The 22,495-nt window shown below is 36.3% G+C and overlaps 1 protein-coding gene across 1 annotated transcript in view; it reads right to left on the bottom strand.

Moving 5' to 3' along the window:
* LOC135084484 (irregular chiasm C-roughest protein) overlaps positions 1 to 14,182 on the bottom strand; it is a 144,373-nt gene extending 130,191 nt beyond the window's left edge. The window contains exon 1 of the mRNA XM_063979271.1: positions 13,975 to 14,182. The gene's annotated coding sequence lies outside the window, so the exon portion shown is untranslated. The remainder of the gene's footprint in view (positions 1 to 13,974) is intronic.
* Positions 14,183 to 22,495: the final 8,313 nt, after the last annotated feature.

Consider the following 22,495-nt stretch of genomic DNA (forward strand, 5'->3'; position numbering starts at 1 on the left):
ATTAACGTGATAAAGACGTCATAATTTAAACACAAAAATATCAAAAAATGAACATTAAAAAACTAACTAACTAACGAGAATGGGTTGCAATTGAGTACTATTCTGCTTTCCAAATAAATAAAAGCGTGTTAAAATCAAAAATATCTTTAAATTTGTTTGGAATTAATTAAATTAATTCTTCCAAATCAAATTTTGCTTAGATGGAACCTTGACACAATAATCTCATGGTTTTTTTTCATAAACTTCAAAAAACGTACATATTGCAATTTTATTGGGAACTATTCTACTTCCCAAAGACAATTAAGTAATCGAAATTATTTAAAATTGAGTCACCCAAGAACGGGTTGCAATCGAGAACTCGTAGGTGCGTCGACCGGGCACCGAACGGGTTGTGGGAGCCGTGGGATAATGACCAACAGGTGCTGGCGGTTGTTTATTTTTGGTCCATGGTCGCCGACTGGCCACGCTTATGTAGGGAGGGGATGGGGCTTGGTGTTTCTTGGGTTCTGTAGATTTTTTTTAACCCTCGTGAGTAACATACGCTTTAAAGTTTTTCAATCAAATAAACTAGATCAAGGTACATTATGTATTAGTTATGTATTATTGGGCGCATTTAGAGGTGGGCGCCGATATAAAATTGGCCGGCGGCGGCGCGCCGACTTTTTGACCTCGGCGGCGGCGGCGTCGGCGGCGTGACCTTGTTTGACCTTTGTACATTAGGTTTTTTTTAATCTGCTTTTTTAGTATCTGTCGTCAAGACTAATCAGGTGATTTGCAGTTGGTTGGGTTTTGATCCACTAAAGCAGTGGTTTACCCTAGTAAATTAGCTCTTTTGATCATAGATACTTTGATATTTGGATAGCTGGTTTGGTTGAAATCAGGTTCTCGTGTATTTCCTAAAGGTGAGCGTACCAATGTGCCGATAAAAGTACCCTTAACATGTATTTTTGAGCTCTTTGAAGGCACATAGTTAATGTTGGATTAGCTGACTGTCGGTGGAATATTCAGTTCTGTTTTATTTATATTTATGGTCTTTCTATGTCATCCTACGCTCCAGGATTTTAATGCAGGTTGATTGCAGCAATGTGTCGAGGTCTAGGTTGGCCGGAGGATAAGTTTCACGTCTTAAATGATAATATGGTGAGACTTCGGGACTTAATTACATGCGCCACTTGGTCAGCCAAGCAGCTGACATTGCAACAGTCTAGTCACTTTAACCCTACACTGCATGATTTTTTTGTTTTTAGAAAAAAAAATATTTTCAGGTAATATTTGTGATCTAGAACACGGGAAGCACAGCTAAAATTAAAAAAAACTAGTAGTTGAGGAGAAAATTGATTTTTTTATTTTGTTCCATATGTGGCACTGCATGCAATGACCTACCTAAATTAAAGCGTAATCAATACAGGGCATGTGTAGTAGTTATCAAGGATTACTCCCATTTATGAGGCTTATTAGGTAAATATTGGCGCAGCATGATAGAGGCCTTAGTAGCGCACATCTGCTCATCCACTGACAATGCTTCTCGTTTGGGTATAGCTTGACATTTTTTTTAGGATTTCTATTAGATGTCTGAGTTATGGAGACGATCTTATCCTGCAGTGCCTGCTGGTGGCTGAGTTGTATTGTCATTGAAGTGTAGATATTGCTGAATTTTTCAAACTGGTTTACTTACTGACATGGTATTTCTTAACATTGGCAAATAATTACAAAAAATATTGCAAAGGAATTTCAACTTCTGGTTCTAGATCAGTTTGCCCTCAAAACTCAAGATTTGTTGGATGGTAAATTTTTTTCCAGCTGATTATTTGCTTTATTCTGGCGACGGAAACAGCAGATGTTGGAGAAGCATCTTTTGCAGCAGACGCGGAAGAAACAACTGTTGATTGACGTGTTCGTGAAGCCAACTGCATCACGAATCTGAATGTAGGGAACAGCTGGATCTAACCACTAGGATTTGGTATATTATGCTGCTGCATATCACCAGCATATGACCCTGATAATGGTGCAACGAATTCATGCCTGTTCAGTGAAAAAAATTGCTCTTCGTCATCCGTACTTATTGCTAAATGTTTCAGAAAGTTTGTTGAGGGTACATCTAATTGAGGCAATGTCATCGTCACTTTCGGCCTGAGGAGTCTTGTTCATCTTCATTGCCTAATAGTATTGTCAAATAATTTTGGATTTGAGCGCTGGATGAGGTTTTCTTCGCCATTATGCAAAAATAATCAACATCATACCATTAGTATACATATCTAAAATTGTATCATCACTGCATGAAGTGACACATCGGGAACACACAGTAATTGTAAAAATTTAGTATCGAAACACGGCCAAATCAAAAAAATATACTTACATTTGTTTAGATCACTGATATTTCGACATGAAAACAATTTATCCACTGTTGCATTCCATAAACAACAATTTTTTATTAAATTTTCAAAATGAATACGCACGGCGCGTGGCTGACGTTTATAATTTTCAATTAAATGACTGATTAAGCGAGATAGTGCTGCCATCTAATTTCAACTAATGCAATAAATGGATGCTATTGGTTGTTGTCACTTTATTTACGTAATGATAGATGCCGCAACTTGGCTCAAATCAGAAAAAGCATCAATTATATTGGTTGTCCCACATAAGGGACTGAATGCAGTGTAGGGTTAAGATCACAGTTACATTTGAGGAATGCCGCAGTCTTCTGGTGTCTGGGCTACTTTACTAGTAGATGTTATAGAGTATTGGACCAAGTACAGAGTCCTGGGGTACTCCAGCTCTGCAGCTAAAAAGAGAAGATTTTGTCACCGAGTTTAATTTAAAACTGTCTGTCACTGTCATCCATCAGCAGGTAGTAGAAGTGTGCTAGAGGGTCCTTTATGATAAACCCAGCTGAAGCCGCAGCGAAAGCAGACGTACAGGATTCTTTCTTTTCCAAACATTGTACTGATTATGGTTGGTATGGTTTCTGCCAAAATTTATGGTCAGGTATACTATATTACATGGGTCATACTTAGGCAAGGGATTAAACGAGCAAGAATGATCCTTTTCCATAATTTTAACAATACAAATGTCAGATTAATTGAGCGATAAGAGAATTCGTTAGGCGACTTGCCAGCCTTATGGATCATTTCCAAAGTTAAGAGACTTGCGAGGTTCTTCTCACTCAGTGTGGTCATTGTCAAGACCATGGACTTCATGGTGATCAGATCAGATGCAAGTGCTTTACGAGGGTCCATTTTGGCTATTTCTTTAGTTTAGCCATCTCTCTTAGCGTTAGTTCTTTCGTTTCAGCCGAAAGACTCGCATCCAGGGCCAGGCACTTCCTGCGACCTTCCTCAAATCGTCGGTCCACCTAGTGGGAGGCCTGCCCACGCTACGTCTTCCGGCTCGTGGTCGCCACTCAAAAACTTTATTGCCCCAGCGGCCATCAGCTCTACGAGATATGTGGCCCGCCCACTGCCACTTGATTTTAGCGATTCTGTGGGCTATGTCAGTCACTTTGTCCTCTTGCGTCTTTCGTCCTCAATTAGCGTAGTAGGAATCAATCTTCTACTTTGAACTTGAGGAGTGTAAGCGGAAACATGGCGGTCAACTCCTCAGATAGTCAAGTACAAAAATATCCAGAAGCAGCATACGAAAAGATGCAAAATGAGCCCTCTCAAATCACAATGGGAAGGTTTGGCAGCACAGCGCCTAGAATGGCGGGAGATTGTGTTGTGTAGGTAGAGGCGAGTCCGCGAATTCAACGTGCAGCGCACAACTGAACTCGACGCAAAACGCGATGATGTAAATCCCGTCCATCTGCCGCCATTCACTATAATTATGTTGGCGGCGGGTAATTACTCTCAATGTGCGAGGAGTTTGCCGCGAAGATCGGCTATGTAAGCCATCTTCGGGCGCACCAGCGCCGCTAAGACAGCTAAGTCGAAGTGGTCACCATGACCGACATCGGTCGGATGAATCATCATCATCAGTAGGAATCCAAGGCAGGCATAGCTGCAAGTCTCGGATCAAGCCCAATGCTTGATCTTATTTTTTTGATTGAATTGTGGATTTTTTGGATTATCCGTGCCAATGGGTTTAAATAAACCGGCTTGTCATGTAGCAAAGGTCTGAGATTTTTCTTGTCAGTTCGCACTCATGTATTACCGGACCTAATAAGCGGAGAACACTTTGAGGGAGGTACTTTGTTGCCTTCCAGAGGTTGTGGTTCCCATTTGCATTCCGAGACATATTTGCCAATCTCTGTGTGAGTGATTCGCTTAAAGTATAGTTCAATAGTGTGGGTTATCTGCCAGACGAAGGCGGAGATTTTTTTCTTGACAGCAAGAGGGACCGGCGGCTCTCGCGATCAATTATTTACTAGACCAAGCAGTAACTTGAATAATGTACTTGATTAACTGTTAATATAGTTAGTATTAAGTTATTCAATCAATTATTAGTATATCAACGGCATTAAGTTCGCCTCGTGTACCAATTTATATGGCATTAAAGAATAAATATTATAGTTAGTTCTTCTTTTATATGGTTTACTGATGGGTCAAAAATGGGCCCTAACGTAGGCTTTGGCGTGTATGGAGAGCAGCCGAAGCTTAGGCTATCTCAAAGCCTGGGTAAATTTGCCTCTATCTTTCAGAAGTCTACGCCATTATTGAATGTGCGGAAGCTAACCTGCGAAAAAATTATGCTAACCACGTCATAATTTACATTAACTCAGACAGTCAGTGATGGCCTTAAACTCCAACTTAATCACCTCAAAGTTGGTAGAAAACTGCATGAGTCGACTGAATACCCTAGGAAAACGTAACAGAGGAACGCTGAGATGGGTTCCAGGTCACGCGGCAATCGTGGACAATGAAAATGCCGACGAACTGGCCAGAGCGGGAGCGGAGGGAACACAATATGGTCCAGAACCCTTTTGTGGCATTCCCAAAAGTCTCGCTCTAATGACCCTGGAGAACATCTATTTAAACAAATCCTTTAAGGCATGGTCAGACACGCTAGGATTAACTCATTCCAAAGCTCTTAGGACTGTCCGAATCAAGAACGTGCAGGATGTGCCAAGTAGCAGATGAAACGCCACACATTCTCACGAACTGCGACCTTTGATGCGCAAGCGGAGTTTACACCTGGGCAAACACACCCTAAGCCCACAAGATGTAAAACATATCGCCCCCCAAAAGATGTATACTGCAATTCCTAATGGATGCAGGACTCGGTGGCGAACTGTTAGGAAAATAGCGGCGATCACAATATATCGGTACCGGTCGCAGTGATACTAGGACTTTATTGAACTAGAATAGCCGCTCAAACGCAATAAAAAATACTTCTTCTGCGTTTGAAACACAAATTAGTACAGTATAGGAGAGGAATAAATTTCAAATAGTTTGTACAGTATCAGTATCGGCGCGCCGACAGCTGGTCGTCGGCGGCGGCGGCGTGAAAAAATTCGCGGCGGCGGCGGCGCGCCGGCGTGGCGCCCACCTCTAGGCGCATTCACATGTTGGCCGTTTGGTGTAGTGGTTCAACCGAGCCGATTCCCGGCCGGGCAGAAATTGAAATGATGAATTTTAATTATTGTGACGGGTCTGGGTGTTTTATTTATTTATTTAATGAAAGAAACATACAGTATTATGTATGTATTTAAAAAAAGGTTTGTTAATATCCGTTGTCTAGTACCGATATTACAAGCTTTGCTTAGTTTGGTACTGGCGGCGTAATGTAAAATGACCAAGGATATTTATTAAGGATATAATACATATTTATAAAGTGAAATGAAAAAGTCAATGTTTTGAAGACTTAAAAAATCCAGCATCCCGTTTCTTAAACTTAAAACGTGATTATTATAATCTGTGGGACGGCTACCGACAGGTGAAACTGTTGTTTATTTTTTACTCATGGCCGCTGAGAGCGTAGGGTGGCCACACATTATAAATACAAGGATTTTATATTCTACCCTCTTTTGTAAGTTTATTACTAAGCCATTATAGTTTACCACCCATGTAGGTTACTTGCTATATTAAAAAGAAATGAAATACGAGTAGATATTAATGTAGTTTTCCCACGAATCGAGAAAAAAATGTGTTAAATACTCGTAGAAAACTAGATAAGACTGGTCGATTTAGGTAGTTAAATAAATTAAAAAGTATTTTTCTTATAGGTCTATACAGGGTGTTAGGTAAATGGGTATATGAGCCGACACTAGCCCATGTTAACATGGGCATATAAATGGTATGTTGAAGTCAGAAAATTGATATCTTCATTTTATTTTTTTTTAATTTTCATACAAAATAAATTTGAAAAAATCCGATTTGTATGAAAAATAAAATAATTAAAATGAAGATGTCAAATTTCTGACTTCACCATACCATTTATATGCCCATGTTAACATGGGCTAGTGTCGGCTCATATACCCATTTACCTAACACCCTGTATAATCAAATCAATATCTAGTGCTTTACTTAGTCAAAGCCTTAGGTACGGGAGCGGCACGGGAGGGTGTTTTTCTTGCCGTCAAACGTCAGCGAGACTTCAAAATGTACTGCAGATTTATATGCTCTGTCATAGAGTAAGAGCTAGTGAACGCCAGACCTACGTCATTTTATAAAAGCTGAAAGTTTGTCAGCGTATGCTCCCAATATAAAATCAAAATCAAAATTATCTTTATTTGTTTAGACTAATTAAATTAGTACTTTCAAATCGTCAAATGCTCTTAAGGAGCCTATACATATCTCATTCTTTTTTTGCCCTACCAGCGCTTCGAGACGAACTAGACTAGACTATAGGATATAATGTTGGTGAATTATGAAGTTACTTCCAAACATACTACAGCTCACAGGCAGGTATAATGCTTACTGGATAGAAATTTTAAACCAATGATTTTGGTCAATAAAACACAATTTTACCATGTTTTTAAACTCGACCCCATAATCTATGTAGAAATGCCATAAAACTATCCACACATGGATTTTACTCAAACCACGAATGCTACTGCATTTTTTACTGTTTCCCATAATTTAGAATTACCCACATCTATCATTAGCTACACCGCAGGTGTATGGGGCCCTTTTGATACCGAATTTTTGATTTGAAATTAGAAATTGATGATATCACTGCACTCTATGATTTTAAAGCAGTTCAGTTAAAGATTAATTAGGCCGAGTTGCACCACCTAACTTTGACTGTAACTATAACGATAACCGGTGTTTTTGTATGGAGTTTGAAAGATTTTTGAAGTTTGTCAAAGTTTAAGTAAGATGGTGCAACTCAACTTAAGCTTCATACTTAGTTCTTAGAAGATTTTTTTTTTCATAAAAAAATTGATTATAAAATTGCATGAAAAGTACGTTTCAAGACAGTCACGGAAATAAGCTAGTTTAAAAATAAACCACTTATCCACTTGCAAAAAATAAAAGCAAATGTCAAAAGTTTATCACGGAAAACATGTTCGGTGTACCTATTTTCGTTGCTAACAAGGAAAGTATTACCAGTACTGAAAACTCAGTGTAATTTAGCCTTTTTTAGCTTTTACACCCTGCGACACGGTTTGATGACTCGACGCTTAGTTGACACTATTGTCATTAATCAATGTCTCGTTACAAAAATAATACATTAAAAAATGTATTAGTAGGTTGTGTTGAATGAAAAATTGTTTGTAGAAGGCGACACCATAGTAAATAATGTAGAGACGTATGTAGTGGCAATAGGGGTGGTTTTACAATAAAAAAACCACGTTTCCTTAACTAGAAAGTTTATCTTCTGCACATAAGATAGGTACTCATAATGTGATTGAAAAAACCGGTCGTTATGGAAATCCTTGGGGGAGGCCTTTGTCCAGCAGTGGACGTCATTTGGCTGAAACGAATGTCTTCTAGTTCATATTAATTGCTAATTCTTTGCAAAACAGTATCTAATAATAAATAAGATGTCCCATTGTTTAATTTGGGCTGTTGTCTGTACATTAGGTAACAATAGACAACGTAGAGTAGATACGATTGTGTCCTATAACTAAGATATGGTTAAAAAAGGTACAGGTTTTATGTTTCTCAAAAAATATTAATAAAAAAAACCGTAAACTCGTTATGTGTAAACGCCTCTCGTCTCGCGTGGGCTGCGATGACGTCAGAATACCTTGCACGATTTGTGGAACCGCACGAATCGTGTTGAGTCTCAAATAAAATCGCTAGAATTTGTTAACCGATCCTTATGGACACGTGTTTTGATATGTATTAGCGAGCAACCCGCCTCGGCTTCGCACGGGTGCTAAGTATACATTGACTCTTGAATCATTCTAATACAAAAAACCGCATCAAAATCTGTCGCGTAGTTTTAAAGATCAAAGCATACATAGGGACAGACAGCGGAAAGCGACTTTGTTTTATACTATGTAGTGATACCACAAGGTATATCAAAATATAATTGATTTTAGAGCATATAAAAATATAATCTAATTTATATGTGGAAAGAGCGATATTTTTTTTTAAAGGTACAGCAGTCAGATTAGACATAATATATTGCAGAATCAGACCTGTCACCACTACATAAAATACATAGTCATCGTTTGCCTTGACGTACACGTCGCCGCTTAATGAATTTACTATTCGAAACTTGAATTTTTGAATGTGTCCGTCATTTGATTTATTTTTTTGCGTGAAGTTGCGACTTAGACTGAGTTGCACCGCCTAATTTTAACCTAACTATAACTATTTTTGTATGGAGTGTGACAGGTTTTTGTCGTTTGTTAAAGTTAAAGTGAGATGGTGCAACCCAGCTTTAATAAAAGAACTTCTGAATTTGAATTTTTGAACATCTGTAAGTTCCATCTTTTTTTTTTTCAAGGTTTATGTAATAGCAGCCAGTGTTGCGATCGTCTTTTTCATAGGATTGGATATTTTAAAATGTCTTACATTTTTAAAGTAAAAAAATAAAATATACAACAAGCATTACATCGCGATATTGCATATTAATCAACCTTGTTAGAAAAAACGTGGGTGGAAATAAAAAATGGACGTTACCAATTATGAATCTGAATTGCTAATAAACGGGAATAATTATAAATACGTAATTAAATTGAACGAGGTATTTTCATGAGTGTACCTACTCATGAAAATACCTATAGAAGGATTTTCAAGGAAATTAATATTTCAATATCATTAAAAGGAATACCCATTAATGACTTCTGAGAATGTAGATAATAAGCCCATTTGAAATGTATATTGAATTTCTAATATTGAAAATACAACTTTCCTATCGAAAATATACCTATTGCTGACGAAATTATTGCTTTTGTTTCCAAAAAGTGTAGGCAAAAGTCATTGTAAAAGCGCTTTTACACGTCACAGTATAGAAGGTAGTACTTTAACCCTACCACTGCTTCGGGACAATAAATGGTACTAAGAAGAAGCAGCGCAAGAAACTCAGTCACCTTTGTCAGCCTCTTTTTCAAGGGTTCACAATACATTATCTAAATAAATTAATTACTTAATTATAAAACAGGCAATTAATACATAATAAGTAATTACTTGTAATAAATATTTATTTCCAGTCTAGATCATAAAGTGACTAAACTGTTTAACTTTATTTACAAACTTGACCTTCACTGGTTGGGTTTGTATTGGCGGTCAAGCTGTAGATCCTGGCTACACAGGTGTGCAGCGGTGGAAACGAGAGTTGGGAATAGTCCCGTTTTATTTTCATAGTTTTACTGTAATATAATAACACAAAATATAATTCAATAACGTTTTCCCAAAAAAAAAAGACAGTATTTTCAGAATTCACGCAAAAGTTCGTACAAAAGAGTGGAAAATACTTAGAATAACGGTGGAAAATTTGAAGGAAAGGAAAATTACCTCGTTCTTTTAATAGGGACAGAAAAGGAGGAATTTAAAAGTAAAAGCAAAGTGGACTTTTAAGTCTCTAGGCTACAGCATCACAAAATAGATTACATACAATCTACACTGAATAGGCTCCAAACGGTCATCATAAAGGTAGCAGGAAGGCGCTGGACGCAGGCCGCTACCAACCGGGCAGCATGGAAAGCATTGGGGGAGGCCTATGTTCAGCAGTGGACGTCCTATGGCTGAGATGATGATGATGAGGCTCCAAAACTGTAGATGGTGAAAATGATGAGATGATGACAGTACAAAGCTCATCGGATCAAATTGTATAAGTAGGTACAGCATCCAATAAAGCTTATAGAATTTTTTCCTGGAAGTTCTTTCATTTTACTAGAGCTTCACAATTCTTAGGCTATCTTCTGAGAATTCCACACAATCTCAATTTCCTAGAAACTTAAGCTTTCTTTGGAGGTCTTCTTGACTTTATTTTATAAAATCTAGAAAAACTGCAAAGGGAACGGTTATTTTAGTTAAGGATTTAGCTCTTAGTTTTTGTAGTGTTTTAGCCTTGTCGCCTTCCTCAAGTCTTTGATGTGTTTTTTAACACAAAATCTGTTTTAACCTAAGCCCTTAATCCTGACCTTTTTTTAGGGGAGACCTTACAGGTATTGCAAAATTTTTAGCATGCAAATTTGAAGGCAAACTGATGTCTCGCTGACGTTTGACCGTCACAAAAACCCGTACCGCTGGTGGACTTAATACATAATTCTTTAAAGTTAACCCTTCGTACGTAACTAAACTATGTACTAACTATGTTCAGCAGTGAACGTCCTATGGCTGAGATGATGATGATGATGATGACGTAACTAAATATGCTTGTGTTACGAGTGGATTCACCACAATAGTCCAGCGATGGGGTTCGAACCAGCGTTCCTCGGATCTCGAGTCGGCCAGTCCGACACCTTCACCGTCTAAAAAGTAATAATAATATATGTTTTTTTTTTCACCCAGTAAAAATGAGTATAAGTTGTTGCAATTCACGAAGACGAGTGAGCTTTACATGTGTGGTGGCTCGCTACTGTTCGTTTTTCAAGTCTTGATAGACATTACACTATCGTTATGTGCAAGTACACGCACACACACAAGTAAAGCTCACTCACCTTCGTGAGTTGCAAGAACTATATTTTCTTATGTCTGTCCACTGTGGTTACACTCTTATAAAATCCTCAGTAGCTAGTTTTTCTGTCCATACCACCTCATTAGTCTACAGAACACGTAGGTAGACATTTGCCGCTTGTCACGTCAATACCCTAGACTGAGAAAAACATAATATTCTTACATGACTTGAAAGAAGTTTTCACTCTATTAGTCTTTTTCCCTTTGCTTGACGGTTAAGACTAGGCGCAGACCATCGATTTTTAGTTGGCCGATAGTTGTGCCCGATTTTAAATTGTATGAAGAATCGGCCAAATTGAATCGGCGTAATGTGCGCACTTCCATACATGCCCATACTGCTCAACTGCCCGACTAAACTATCGGGCGAAAAAAAAATCTATGGTCTGCGCATAGGCTAACTGGAAAATCGCCTCTCTCTTTTCTTCTCTCTTTTCTCTATCTATCTTTGTGACTTTCCTAAAGATTATCTATTCCCAAGCTGAATTTATGGAAGGTTATAGATAACATTCTTACATGACTTGAAAAAAGATTTCACTCTATTAGCTTTCATTTTTTTAAAAATAATATCGCCTCTCTTTTCACTTCTCTGTCTTATCTCTATCTATTTATCTTTGTATAGATGACCCACGCTGAACTGTCCCACCAAACTCAATGACAGGGGGGCGCTACCATCGTTCAACTATATGGTTTCCAACATGGCAAAAATCTGAACCAGCGATCCGGTATAGACGGTGGCGCCCCACTGTCAATGTCATCGACAGGACAGTCCAGTATTTTGGAACTATAATGTTCTTAAAGATACTTACTCTATGCCCAAACCTAATTTATGGAAGGTTAACGCAAAACAAACACCTTAAGTGTAAATACAATATTTTGATTGAAAACTTAACGCATGTTGTGATAAGTTAATTTGTAAGCTCATGCTATGTAATGGGGTAACGTCTTATAATAATTAATATAAAACAAATTAGGTACTATTATACCTGATTTGAATAATAATTTTGATCTATACATTTTATTAGTGCCCCCAATAGAAACTGATAATTTAGTAAACAGATCAGAGTTTTAACTGTTTCACTATCTTCCTAAATCTCTACCTAATAATCAATTATGCTAAGAGTTTGTTTTTTGGTTGAACGCGCTAATCTCAGAAACTACTGGGTCAATTTGAAATTATCTAGAATATTTTTGAGTTTTAATAGTCCATTTATCGAGAAAGGCTATATACAACATCACGCTACGGCCAATAATATAATAGCGGCAACACCAATAAAAATATTGCAAAAGCGGGAAAAAATATTCAAATATATATTATTTTTCACGCGTATGAAGTCGCGGGCACAGTCAATCTAAATCTATATATTAACTCAAAGGTGACTGACTGACTGACATAGTGATCTATCAACGCACAGACCGATCGGGCTGAAATTTGGCATGCAGGTAGATCTTATGATGTAGGCATCCGCTAAGAAAGTATTCTACGAAACTCCGCCCCTAAGGGGGTAAAACGTGATCCACGCGTACGAAGTTGCGGGCACAGTTATTCACTAGAATGTACGTACATAGATAGTACATTTTATTTGGCTTTCTTTGCTAATTTCTATTGGCGCCGATTGTAGGTCAGACTATTCAAATCATTGTGTATCTATCACCTTTATGCTAACAACAATAATAATTAGGTTAATACCACCAATCAATTGACATACTTTTTATGAGCTGTCAAACGCTAAGCTCCATAGATTATTTCGGAAATACGTCACAATATATTTGAAAGCTCAATTACTTAACTAGGCTTGTAAAAGTTGTTACACGTGATTTTGGCGAAATAGTGGTTACCAAAATCCAAGTTATTGTCATAAACAAGTAGTAAAAGATTAGCTTAAAAGCCACTAGAAATGTAAAGAAGACAATTAAAAGTAATTGAGTTTTTGGATAAAATTTTTTTAGAAAAAAAATATTACCTATGTAATTTTTGTAGTGGTTTCAAATACACACAAATTCCAATCAATTATATTTTTTAGTTTTCTAAAGTTTATTTTCGTCAAAATAGAAAAAGGGCGATGTTGTTATGAATATTTTTAGAAAATAATAAAAGCTCTGCTCATTAAGCAAAAAAAGAGGAAAATAATAAAGATAAAAAGTATAACAACATTTTAATTACTTCGTTGGAAGACCTTTTCAAAAATTAAAGCCATGAGGAAGGTGGGTGAGGATGTTTATTAAGTCATGGGGGCTTATTTTTTCAGTTATTAACCTTTTTGTTGGTTTCTTATAAGACTTAAAGACTTCTACTGAATATTAAAAAAAGGAAATAACATTTTATAAAGAGTAAAAGGTAAAGGCCTAAATACAAAAAGTTAAATGCCCTTTGAACATTTGTTTAAATTGTCTTTAAGTATAGAAATGTGATTTATTAAACCAATGTTGAACGTGTGTTTAACTTTTATTAATAAGGCCCTGATAATATGTCTTTTCAGTCTTTTGTTTTTCCGCAGTAGATATTTATTTGTTTTCATTCAATTGCTGTAATTAAAATTCTTTTGTAGAGTCGCTTTAGCTTTGAAATATTGGGACATATTTAATGGAACAACTCCACTTTTCATTTATCAATATTTTCGTTGTCATCTTCATTATTATCATCCTAAAAGCACTCGTTATCATTTTCAGTATTTTCATCCAAATACCTACAGGATATTAGAATCTTAGTGAAAAATCTGCTGAAAATATTCTAGTAAAGAGAACAAAGCTTAATTTCCCCTTTCCAAATAAATCTCTCCTTATTACGTGAAAACGAAAAACCATCTGCGAAAACAAAAGCAGTTAACCAGATCATAACAATTTAATATTCAAAAAACATGCACCATTTTGTTCTAAGCGCCCTTCTTATCACAGACTAAAAACAAAACCGTAATAAAAAGTAACATTAAGTCGTTATCATTAATTCAACGAAAACTCCACGAACCTTCAAAGCGCGAACCACAAAAAAATCCGGCACAAAAATGCTGGCAGCACAGAAAATTTCACAATAATCCTGGTTCTTAGACACGTCACTAAAAAAAAACACTGGGGAAAACACGTGATGCGTTTTTTTTTGTTTGTTTTTGCCGCGGTTGGGGGCAAAATGCCGCGAAAAATGGGCGAAGCGTCAAGCACTACCGTGCGCTCTTGCTTCCCGGCAGCGGACTGAGCGAGTGTAGACCTGGTTGCCCCGGCCGGGGTGGTGAGGCAAGCACTAAGTTGTTGCAGAGGGTAGAATAGTTTGGTGCCTACTAACGTGGGTAGTGAGATTTTTGAGAAATTATCGTTGAGGATTTGTTATTTAACGATTTTTGTAATAATCATAAACTCTTATCTTTTTATGGTGGGTATAAAGTTGATTTTGATTGCTAGATTTTATTTTAATTGTATGATGATACTTTTCTTTTATTTATAGGTAAGCTCATATTAAGAATTTAAATCCTGTTTTTTTTTCAACTAAAGATAAAACACAATATTGCTACACTAAAATGACTCTATATTTTTCTTTTTACACACTTAAAAAATAAATGCTATTAAATAATTAATTCATTAAAAAGAAATTCACATTATAGATACACTACTAATTTATCTACCTTCTTTATGTTTGATGACTTTGATCAAAAAATTTTTTCAACACCACTATTTTATTCTATGAAACAAAATTAGAATTACCACGACATTTCCCAATATCATGCCTAAATATCCCTCTGAAATTTCCACGGCAATCGAATCTTTGCTCGACAACGACCTTAATCTGAAATCCCTTTTCAACTCCTCGTGCCTCTCATTATTGATCTCTTTCACTCCTCACTACCGGTGCAATAATAGCGCCGTCTCGCTCTACTGTTACGAAGTTCGCGTACACGCGTCCCTCTCTCTCACCACTGCAGAGACTCAAAAACGAGGTAGAAGCGGCGTTGTGTCAAAGTGTGCGTGAGGTATAAGAATTTTTTCGTTTACGTGCCCACAGACTAAGCAAGCTCCATAGTAAATTTTCGCGTCCTGTAGTTTTTCCGCGAGACGTCTTGCCTTTTTTTTTGTTAGGCAAAAAATGAAACTTTAGTGTGAACATTGGACAACTAAACGACTTAAAAATTTGAAAAAAAACTGAGAAATAAAACTTATTCTTTCTCAGAATCCTGAATACAACTGAATAAAACATACAGCGTCTGGTTTCAGACAATATTTTCAATTTAAACCGGTTGTAGTTGCGTTTATATCGATACGGTCGGGGCGCAATTTAATTTGGACTCTGTGCCGATTGGGGTAGGTTTTTGTTTGTTTTGAAATGTATTTTTCGAATTGAACACTGTTTGTTTACTAGTTGTTGATTATGGCGGTGTGGGCGCGTGAACTGAATGCTTTTGCGGAGGATTCCGGCGACTGGGACCGCAATTAACTAGGACCGCGGTCCCAGTCGCCGGATCCGTAAAAAAATAATAATTTTCTTCCGGCGACTGGAACCGCAATTAACTAGGACCGTGGTCCCAATCGCCGGATCCGTAAAAATTTAATAATTTTCTACAAATTCATGTATCACTCATGAATTTTAGTACTGTACCGATTTTGCCTTGAATAAATATATTTTTTAAGTTATCTATGAGTGGTCCTAGTCGCTGGAAGATAAATATTATTTTTTATGGATTCAGTGACTGGGACCGCGGTCCCAGTTAATTGCGGTCCCAGTAGCTGGAAACCTCCTTTTGCGAATAATGAAAGTTATTGTGTCATGTCCAATTTAAAGACGTTATTATGGTATGCGTATGCGTTATGCGTTCTTCGAATGTAGAGACGAGTCTTCCAGACTTGGCCCACTTCTAGCTTGGTCCACGGGCTAAGTAACTAGTTTTTCTTCCAGTGACTGGGCCCACCTCTAAGACTAGAGATTTTTGCTGATTTAGTGTTTAATTTATTAATAAAATATTGAAGGTGGGTCCAGTCACTGGAAGAAAAACTATTTAAAAATTCAAACCAGCGACTTGACCCATGGACCAAGCAAAAAGTGGGCCAAATCATTGGAAGAATTGAAGAGACAATGATTTCAGAGACGTGAGGTACGTGAGGTAGACAATTAGGCAGTGCCTACCAAGAAAAAAAAGTTCTATGAAAAGTGGATGGATTTTTTTAAATTATTAATCACCTGTATTGAAATAAAGGTACTAATAATGCCCGCCATTATTATTTTAGATAATTTTCATAAAATGAAATGCAATAAAATGAATTAAAAAGAAAACATTTAGGTCGAATTTGTATCATTAAGTCAGATTTTTAGTCTATGATAGAGTCAAAACTAGAGAGCTTTTCATGCAGTTTTTCGTTTATGAATCAATTTTATGAAGTTATTTTTAAAAAAGTAAATTTAGTGCCTATCAGGTTTCCCAATATTTTCTTACAATACGATTAATAGTAGACTTAGCATGTTTTTGTAGGATGTTTTATTGGAATACTGCCTCCAGCGCAGTTTCCGTGAATTGCTGTTCATCAAAGAAAGCTATTGCACAAAACCTGGGAATTCCCGGTTTATTTTTCCTTTTTAAAACCTTTGACGATACCTCCACAAAGGTTATAAATGAAAATCATGTCGCTCAATTTAACATGTTTTAGTTTGGACGCCTTGAATAAGGATTGTGTTTATTATGAAAGTAAGTAACTAGATTCTGCCCGTGGCTTTGTTTGGTCATTCTACCCGACTGCGCCAGAAGATGAGTTAAATTATCTTTTTTACAGTAAAAATGACTTATTTTTTCAAAAAAGCATCCGGTGTTTTTTGTGGACTTTGACAGATTTTTGACGTTTGTTATAGGTAAAGATGAACCAACCTTGAAACATCCCAGTTATGACATTGTCAGGAGGGCGCTACTATCAATACTGATACAATACTGACGTTTCGAATTGTCGGACTATGAAGCAAGATGTCAATAATATTAGTTAGGTACTCTGTTATAAGCTGTCAATCATAATTTCTATAAAAATGTACTGAAATGACTTTAATAGAATAAACAAACATGCAAAAAATCGTGTCTTTTCCCAATTAGCTTCATACAAAACCGTTAATTTTACTCTTAAATGTCATTCAACCAATCTCACGTTGTTTGAACCTGTTTAGAGCTTACAGACGGCACGTCAAGCTTTACACAGTAGCATCTTATCTACTTGCAATACGAGCGGTTTTGCTATAAAAATCCGTAGCTTGATATAATGTCGTCCGTCCATCTATGCTTTTACATGACAATTGCTAACGTCGGAGCCACGATTGTCTTTTTCTCGCTAATTGTGAAAGAAAACAATTGAAAGAGTTGTTGTGAATCGAGTCGTGTATAGCAAATGACAAGTAATTAAGTATGCTGAACGGTACCTGTAGATCCTACTATCAAATTAAGTTATTATTTTGTTAAAGGACGAAATGTGAAATTGACTGTATTTATTTGTTGTTAAAGATTTACCAACAACATAAATCATTTCACATGCATAGTTATAGGTATTATACCTACGAAAGTTAGAATCTAAAAGAGATGCATTTACAGGTAAATACAAGAAAATAAGGTTATCGACAGAAACAGATAGACTGACAATGAGATTGAAATGATAAACCATCAGATCGACAAAATTAGGTAACTGTATTCCTAGAAGCAACAATTAAATAGGTATAACATTTTAATCTCTTAAATACAGTTTATTTCACATTTCGTAATTTACAGTAAGGTACCTACCAAAGTATTCCAAACTGTATTTTGCACACACAAAACTACACATTGACTCAGAAAGGTCGAATTCCTGTTCATTAAATATTGTAGTAGTAGTTCTCTAAACTTTTTTTTTCCTACTACGGATAGCTATCCATTCTTATTGAATAAGTATAGTGCAACTGCACTCAGGAGGATTTGTTGAGTGCTACTGACAACGCCACTCTTGTGACGGAGTTTTGGGCTGACACTGTGTAGGTTTGTTGTCGACACGAAAAGAAGAAGAAGTATAGGTAGCCAATAAGAAAGTAGAACTGTTTCACAATATTAACATTCTACATCAGTGTTTTAAACTACCACAAAGCTCCCTGGACAGACTGAAATAAAGCCCGCGAACTCATACATAAAAAAGTTAGTTCAATAAAAACCATGCGACGTCCACCGTTTACTTTATAATTGACTGATCATTTTCAAAACAACTCACCCACCGCATCTTCTGTCTCACGTTATATCGCTGTCTCTTTCTACCGGCACGCTTATAGGCGTTGCATATCCCATTCATGTTTTGAAAACCTGATCCTCAGGTTAGTTAGGATAGGACTACACAGTATATTTATTTTTTATTATATTTTTTTGATTTGTAAAACATACGAGTACAGCTTAATACATAGGGATAACAATTTTTTCACAATTAGCTATACTTATTTGTTGCAATTTATGAAGGCGAGTGAGCTTTACATGTGTGGTGGCTTTACTGTTCGTTTTTCAAAAGTTTTGATACAAAAGTCATGATTTTTTTTCTAAATAATAAAAACTTTTTTTTTTAATCAAAAGTAACATTATGCATATTACTATGCAAAAGTTACAAAAAGTGGCATGATAATCGGGGGTCTCATGACTACTAAACTAGTTTACAAACTGTATCTTAGTAGCCAGTGACATTACACTATCGTTATGTGCATATACACGTACACACACAAGTAAAGCTCACTCGCCTTCGTGAGTTGCAAGAACTATACTGAGTATTATAGTAGCCGTGTAAAAGTGCCTTCAGTGTGTCCATACCTTTAGTCGTCTTAATAATAACTGACGTATCTTTTTTATACCGAGATAGATGCCGTGGATACCATATTTGGATCAAATGTGTATTTATCGAGCAATGATAAATGTGTGTGTAATAATAATAAATGGTGGAGGATTCTGGATTATTTTAAGTGACAAGATTAAAACCCTGTCGCGCTTTTGAATAAAACAACGCTTTGAATTGGCACTTAGAGAATATTATATTGAAAAAAGCCCGAACAAGATGCTGGTTTTGATTGAATAACTGTCAAATTCATTATAAGATCACCTTTTTAGAGCAGACGTATGTAAAAGATGGTATGTCCCATGGGACAAACTTGAGCTTCACAGGTTGGGTTTTATTTATTTATTTATATGGCATACCAACAACATTATACAGTGTGAGTCACGTTAAAGTGTACATATGAAAATAGATGAAACTAGACCTGTTTTTATCGACAAAAAAGAGGTCAAAAATTTTTTAAGATTTTTTTTTAATTTTTTATAGAATTTTTTTTCTTCCAATTACTTGTTGTAAAGAAAACGTAATAACTTTTAAACTAAGCGGTAGATCCTGATAAAATAAAAACAGTAATAATGCTTAATAACAGGCGATACTAAAAAAATACATAAAATACACAAAAAAGGCCAACAAATAATAAAAAATGATACTTTTTGGAAAAAAACTGCTTAAAAATTCGTGTTTTTTTGGTTATTTGATAAATTTCTCCAAAAAATGCCCCTATAACCGGTGGTTTTTATTATTTTTTATTGTTCTCTACCGTATTATCTTTGTAAAACCAAAAATCGCAAGTCTCTATCCCTATCACAACATTTGCTATGATCGTTTGAACAAAGGCCTGCCACAACATTATTCTCCGCTACAGGTAGAGACAATTTTAATTTTAACTAAAATGCTTATTTTACTTCGAAATCTTTTGTTTTTATTTGAAATCTAACTTGTCTTTATCAAAATTACAAATCTAGAGCCATTTTCAGTTTTGTTGTTAACGAAGCGTTGAATGGCGCGCCCGAAGAGGCTTAGTTCAAACGATCATTGCAAACGTTGTGATAGGGATAGAGACATGCGATTTTTGGTTTTACGAAGGTAATACGATAGAGAATAATACGAAGTAAAAAAAACCACCGGTTATAGGGGCATTTTTTGGAGAAATTTATCAAATAACCAAAAAAAACACGAATTTTTAAGCAGATTTTTTTCAAAAAGTATCATTTTTTATTATTTGTTGGCCTTTTTTGTGTATTTTATGTATTTTTTTAGTATTGCCTATTATTTAGCATTATTACTGTTTTTATTTTATCAGGATATACCGCTTAGTTTAAAAGTTATTACGTTTTCTTTACAATAAGTAATTGCAAGAAAAAAAATTCTATAAAAAATTTAAAAAAAATCTCAAAAAATTTTTGACCTCTTTTTTGTCGATAAAAATAGGTCTAGTTTCATCTATTTTCATATGTACACTTTAACGTGACTCACACTGTATATTACACTCTTATGATTAACATTTATGAACATAACATTTCTGATATATAGGTATGTCACTGTTTTATTTTCTATGTCTATTTTATTGGAGGTCAAGCTGTAGATCCTGGCTACACAGGAGTTGCAGCGGTGGAAATGAGAGGTAGGAATAGTCCCGTAAGACGTTATGTAAAGTAGTTGTCACACTCCGTGGATAGACGAACTCGTGAATGTCACGCACATTCGGTGGATCGACGATTTATCACATCATGCATCTAGGCTAAAAATTTTACAGCTACCTGCTTTAAATCAAATCCTTAGAACGTTTCGAATTAACTGGAAAAACTAAAATATAGTCAGCAAAAAAGCGCATTTTCTCCAAAGGATTTTGAACTTTATCCACCTAACTTATGGTTCAACATCGCCTGTGGATATTTGACATATTGTGATAAGCTGACATTTGTACAGTGGTTAATTATTATTTTCTACCCGCAAGTAACGTGCAGAACCACAATAAGTTAAACCTTGAACACGGTGTCGCTAACAGTCGACAGTGCAATAGATTTTCTTTAAAAACTGTTAAGGGTGTAATTTATTATAGTAATAAGGTTCCGTATACTCTAATGTAAATAAATAGGTAATTTATCTATTGCATATGAGTTTCTTTACGTCTAACCAGGGTGGGGAGTGTAGGCCAAGTCCTCCATTTGCCTGAGGCAAATGGAGTAGGTATCTCAGATGGAGTGGAGATGAAATGACCTGATGGTGATGATAATGAGTTCTATCACACGAATCCTGTCCGTGCGTCCGTCACACGAGGACTGCCTGGAACTCCTGACCTTCTTCTTCTTCTTGTCGTGTCGACAACAAACCTCGCCAAATTATTCCTGAGTAATAAGGCTGTATAAATAAATAATTATAGCATTTGAAAATCTACGAGAGCGAACCCGTGGGCAAAAGCTAGTAAAAAAAGTCGATGTTTCGTCAAACTCTAATCCTCAGATTTAATTAAGCATTTCAGTATTGAAACGAAAAATAGGTTCTAAACGTCAATTTATAATCGTGCTGATAATGCAAATGCAAACACACCGCCTCTTTACCCACTCTTTATTCCTTGTTGATTATTTTCACACGGAACCCTAATTTTCTGTTAATTCTGCAGTCCGCTAATTATTACGTCCGCGTGATTAGTCGAGTGCAGAGGGGTTAACATAATATAAAGCTGCTTTCACATTGATTTAAAAAGTGGGTTTAGAAAGCAAAAAGACCAATCAAGTGCCGGTATTAACTCGTACTCAATCTCGATCGAATGAAGACCGCTTTTAATCTATCAAACAGACACAAAAATGCAAAATAAAGTTTCTTATAAAACATAGACCAACTGAACGTCAAGTTGGTAAGTAGGTCATTAAATGATGATGATGATGACATGACTGGAATCAGCTACAGGACGTCCACTGTTGAACATAAGCCTCCCCCAATGATTTTCTTACCAACCGGTTGGTAGCGGCCTGCATTTAGCGCCATCCTGCTACCTTTATGATGTCATCGGTCCACCTTTTGGGTGGACATCCCACTCAGCGTTTTCCGGTAAGTGACCCCACTTCAGAACCTTGCTGCCCCATCCCAAGTTCAAGCTCATGAAGCTACTGCAAAAAACTGTCACATTTGAATCCGTTATAACTGTCACTTGAATCCTTACTGCAAAAAACTGTCACATTTTGAAACGCGACAGTTTAATAATGTAGTGACTTGAGGTTCACTATTGAACCTAGATTGAACTTGTCATTACAAATCAAAGGTGGCACAAAACCATAGCATAATATTAACATACAAATTAAGGCTGCAAGTAAAACGTCACCTAAATCACTTGTCTCACAAGAGCGTTCTCCCCCAGTCAACAGCCCGTGTTCCCAGACGAATCCAGGACGCTGCAGTGTTTGCTAACTTGATTAGTGCATGTGAAGCCTCAAGGAGCAACTAGGGCACTGGTTCCCAAAGGCTCGTAAACTCCAAGGAGTATGGATTGTATGAGGTAATCGTTTTAAGTGAAATCCCTCATCAAGATTAGTTTTAGTTGAATTAACGAGTAATTTATGTAACAGAAGGTTTGGCTGTCCATTAGGTTTAAACGCCAAACTCATTAAAACTCACCTATTTTAGTTTGAAACTCATTTAAGTAATAATTTATCGACATACATTTATTTCTATGGTCTTGGCTGCTTTCAATTAGTCTT

Source organism: Ostrinia nubilalis, chromosome 26 (genome assembly GCF_963855985.1).
Source record: "Ostrinia nubilalis chromosome 26, ilOstNubi1.1, whole genome shotgun sequence".
NCBI classification, from domain to species: domain Eukaryota; kingdom Metazoa; phylum Arthropoda; class Insecta; order Lepidoptera; family Crambidae; genus Ostrinia; species Ostrinia nubilalis.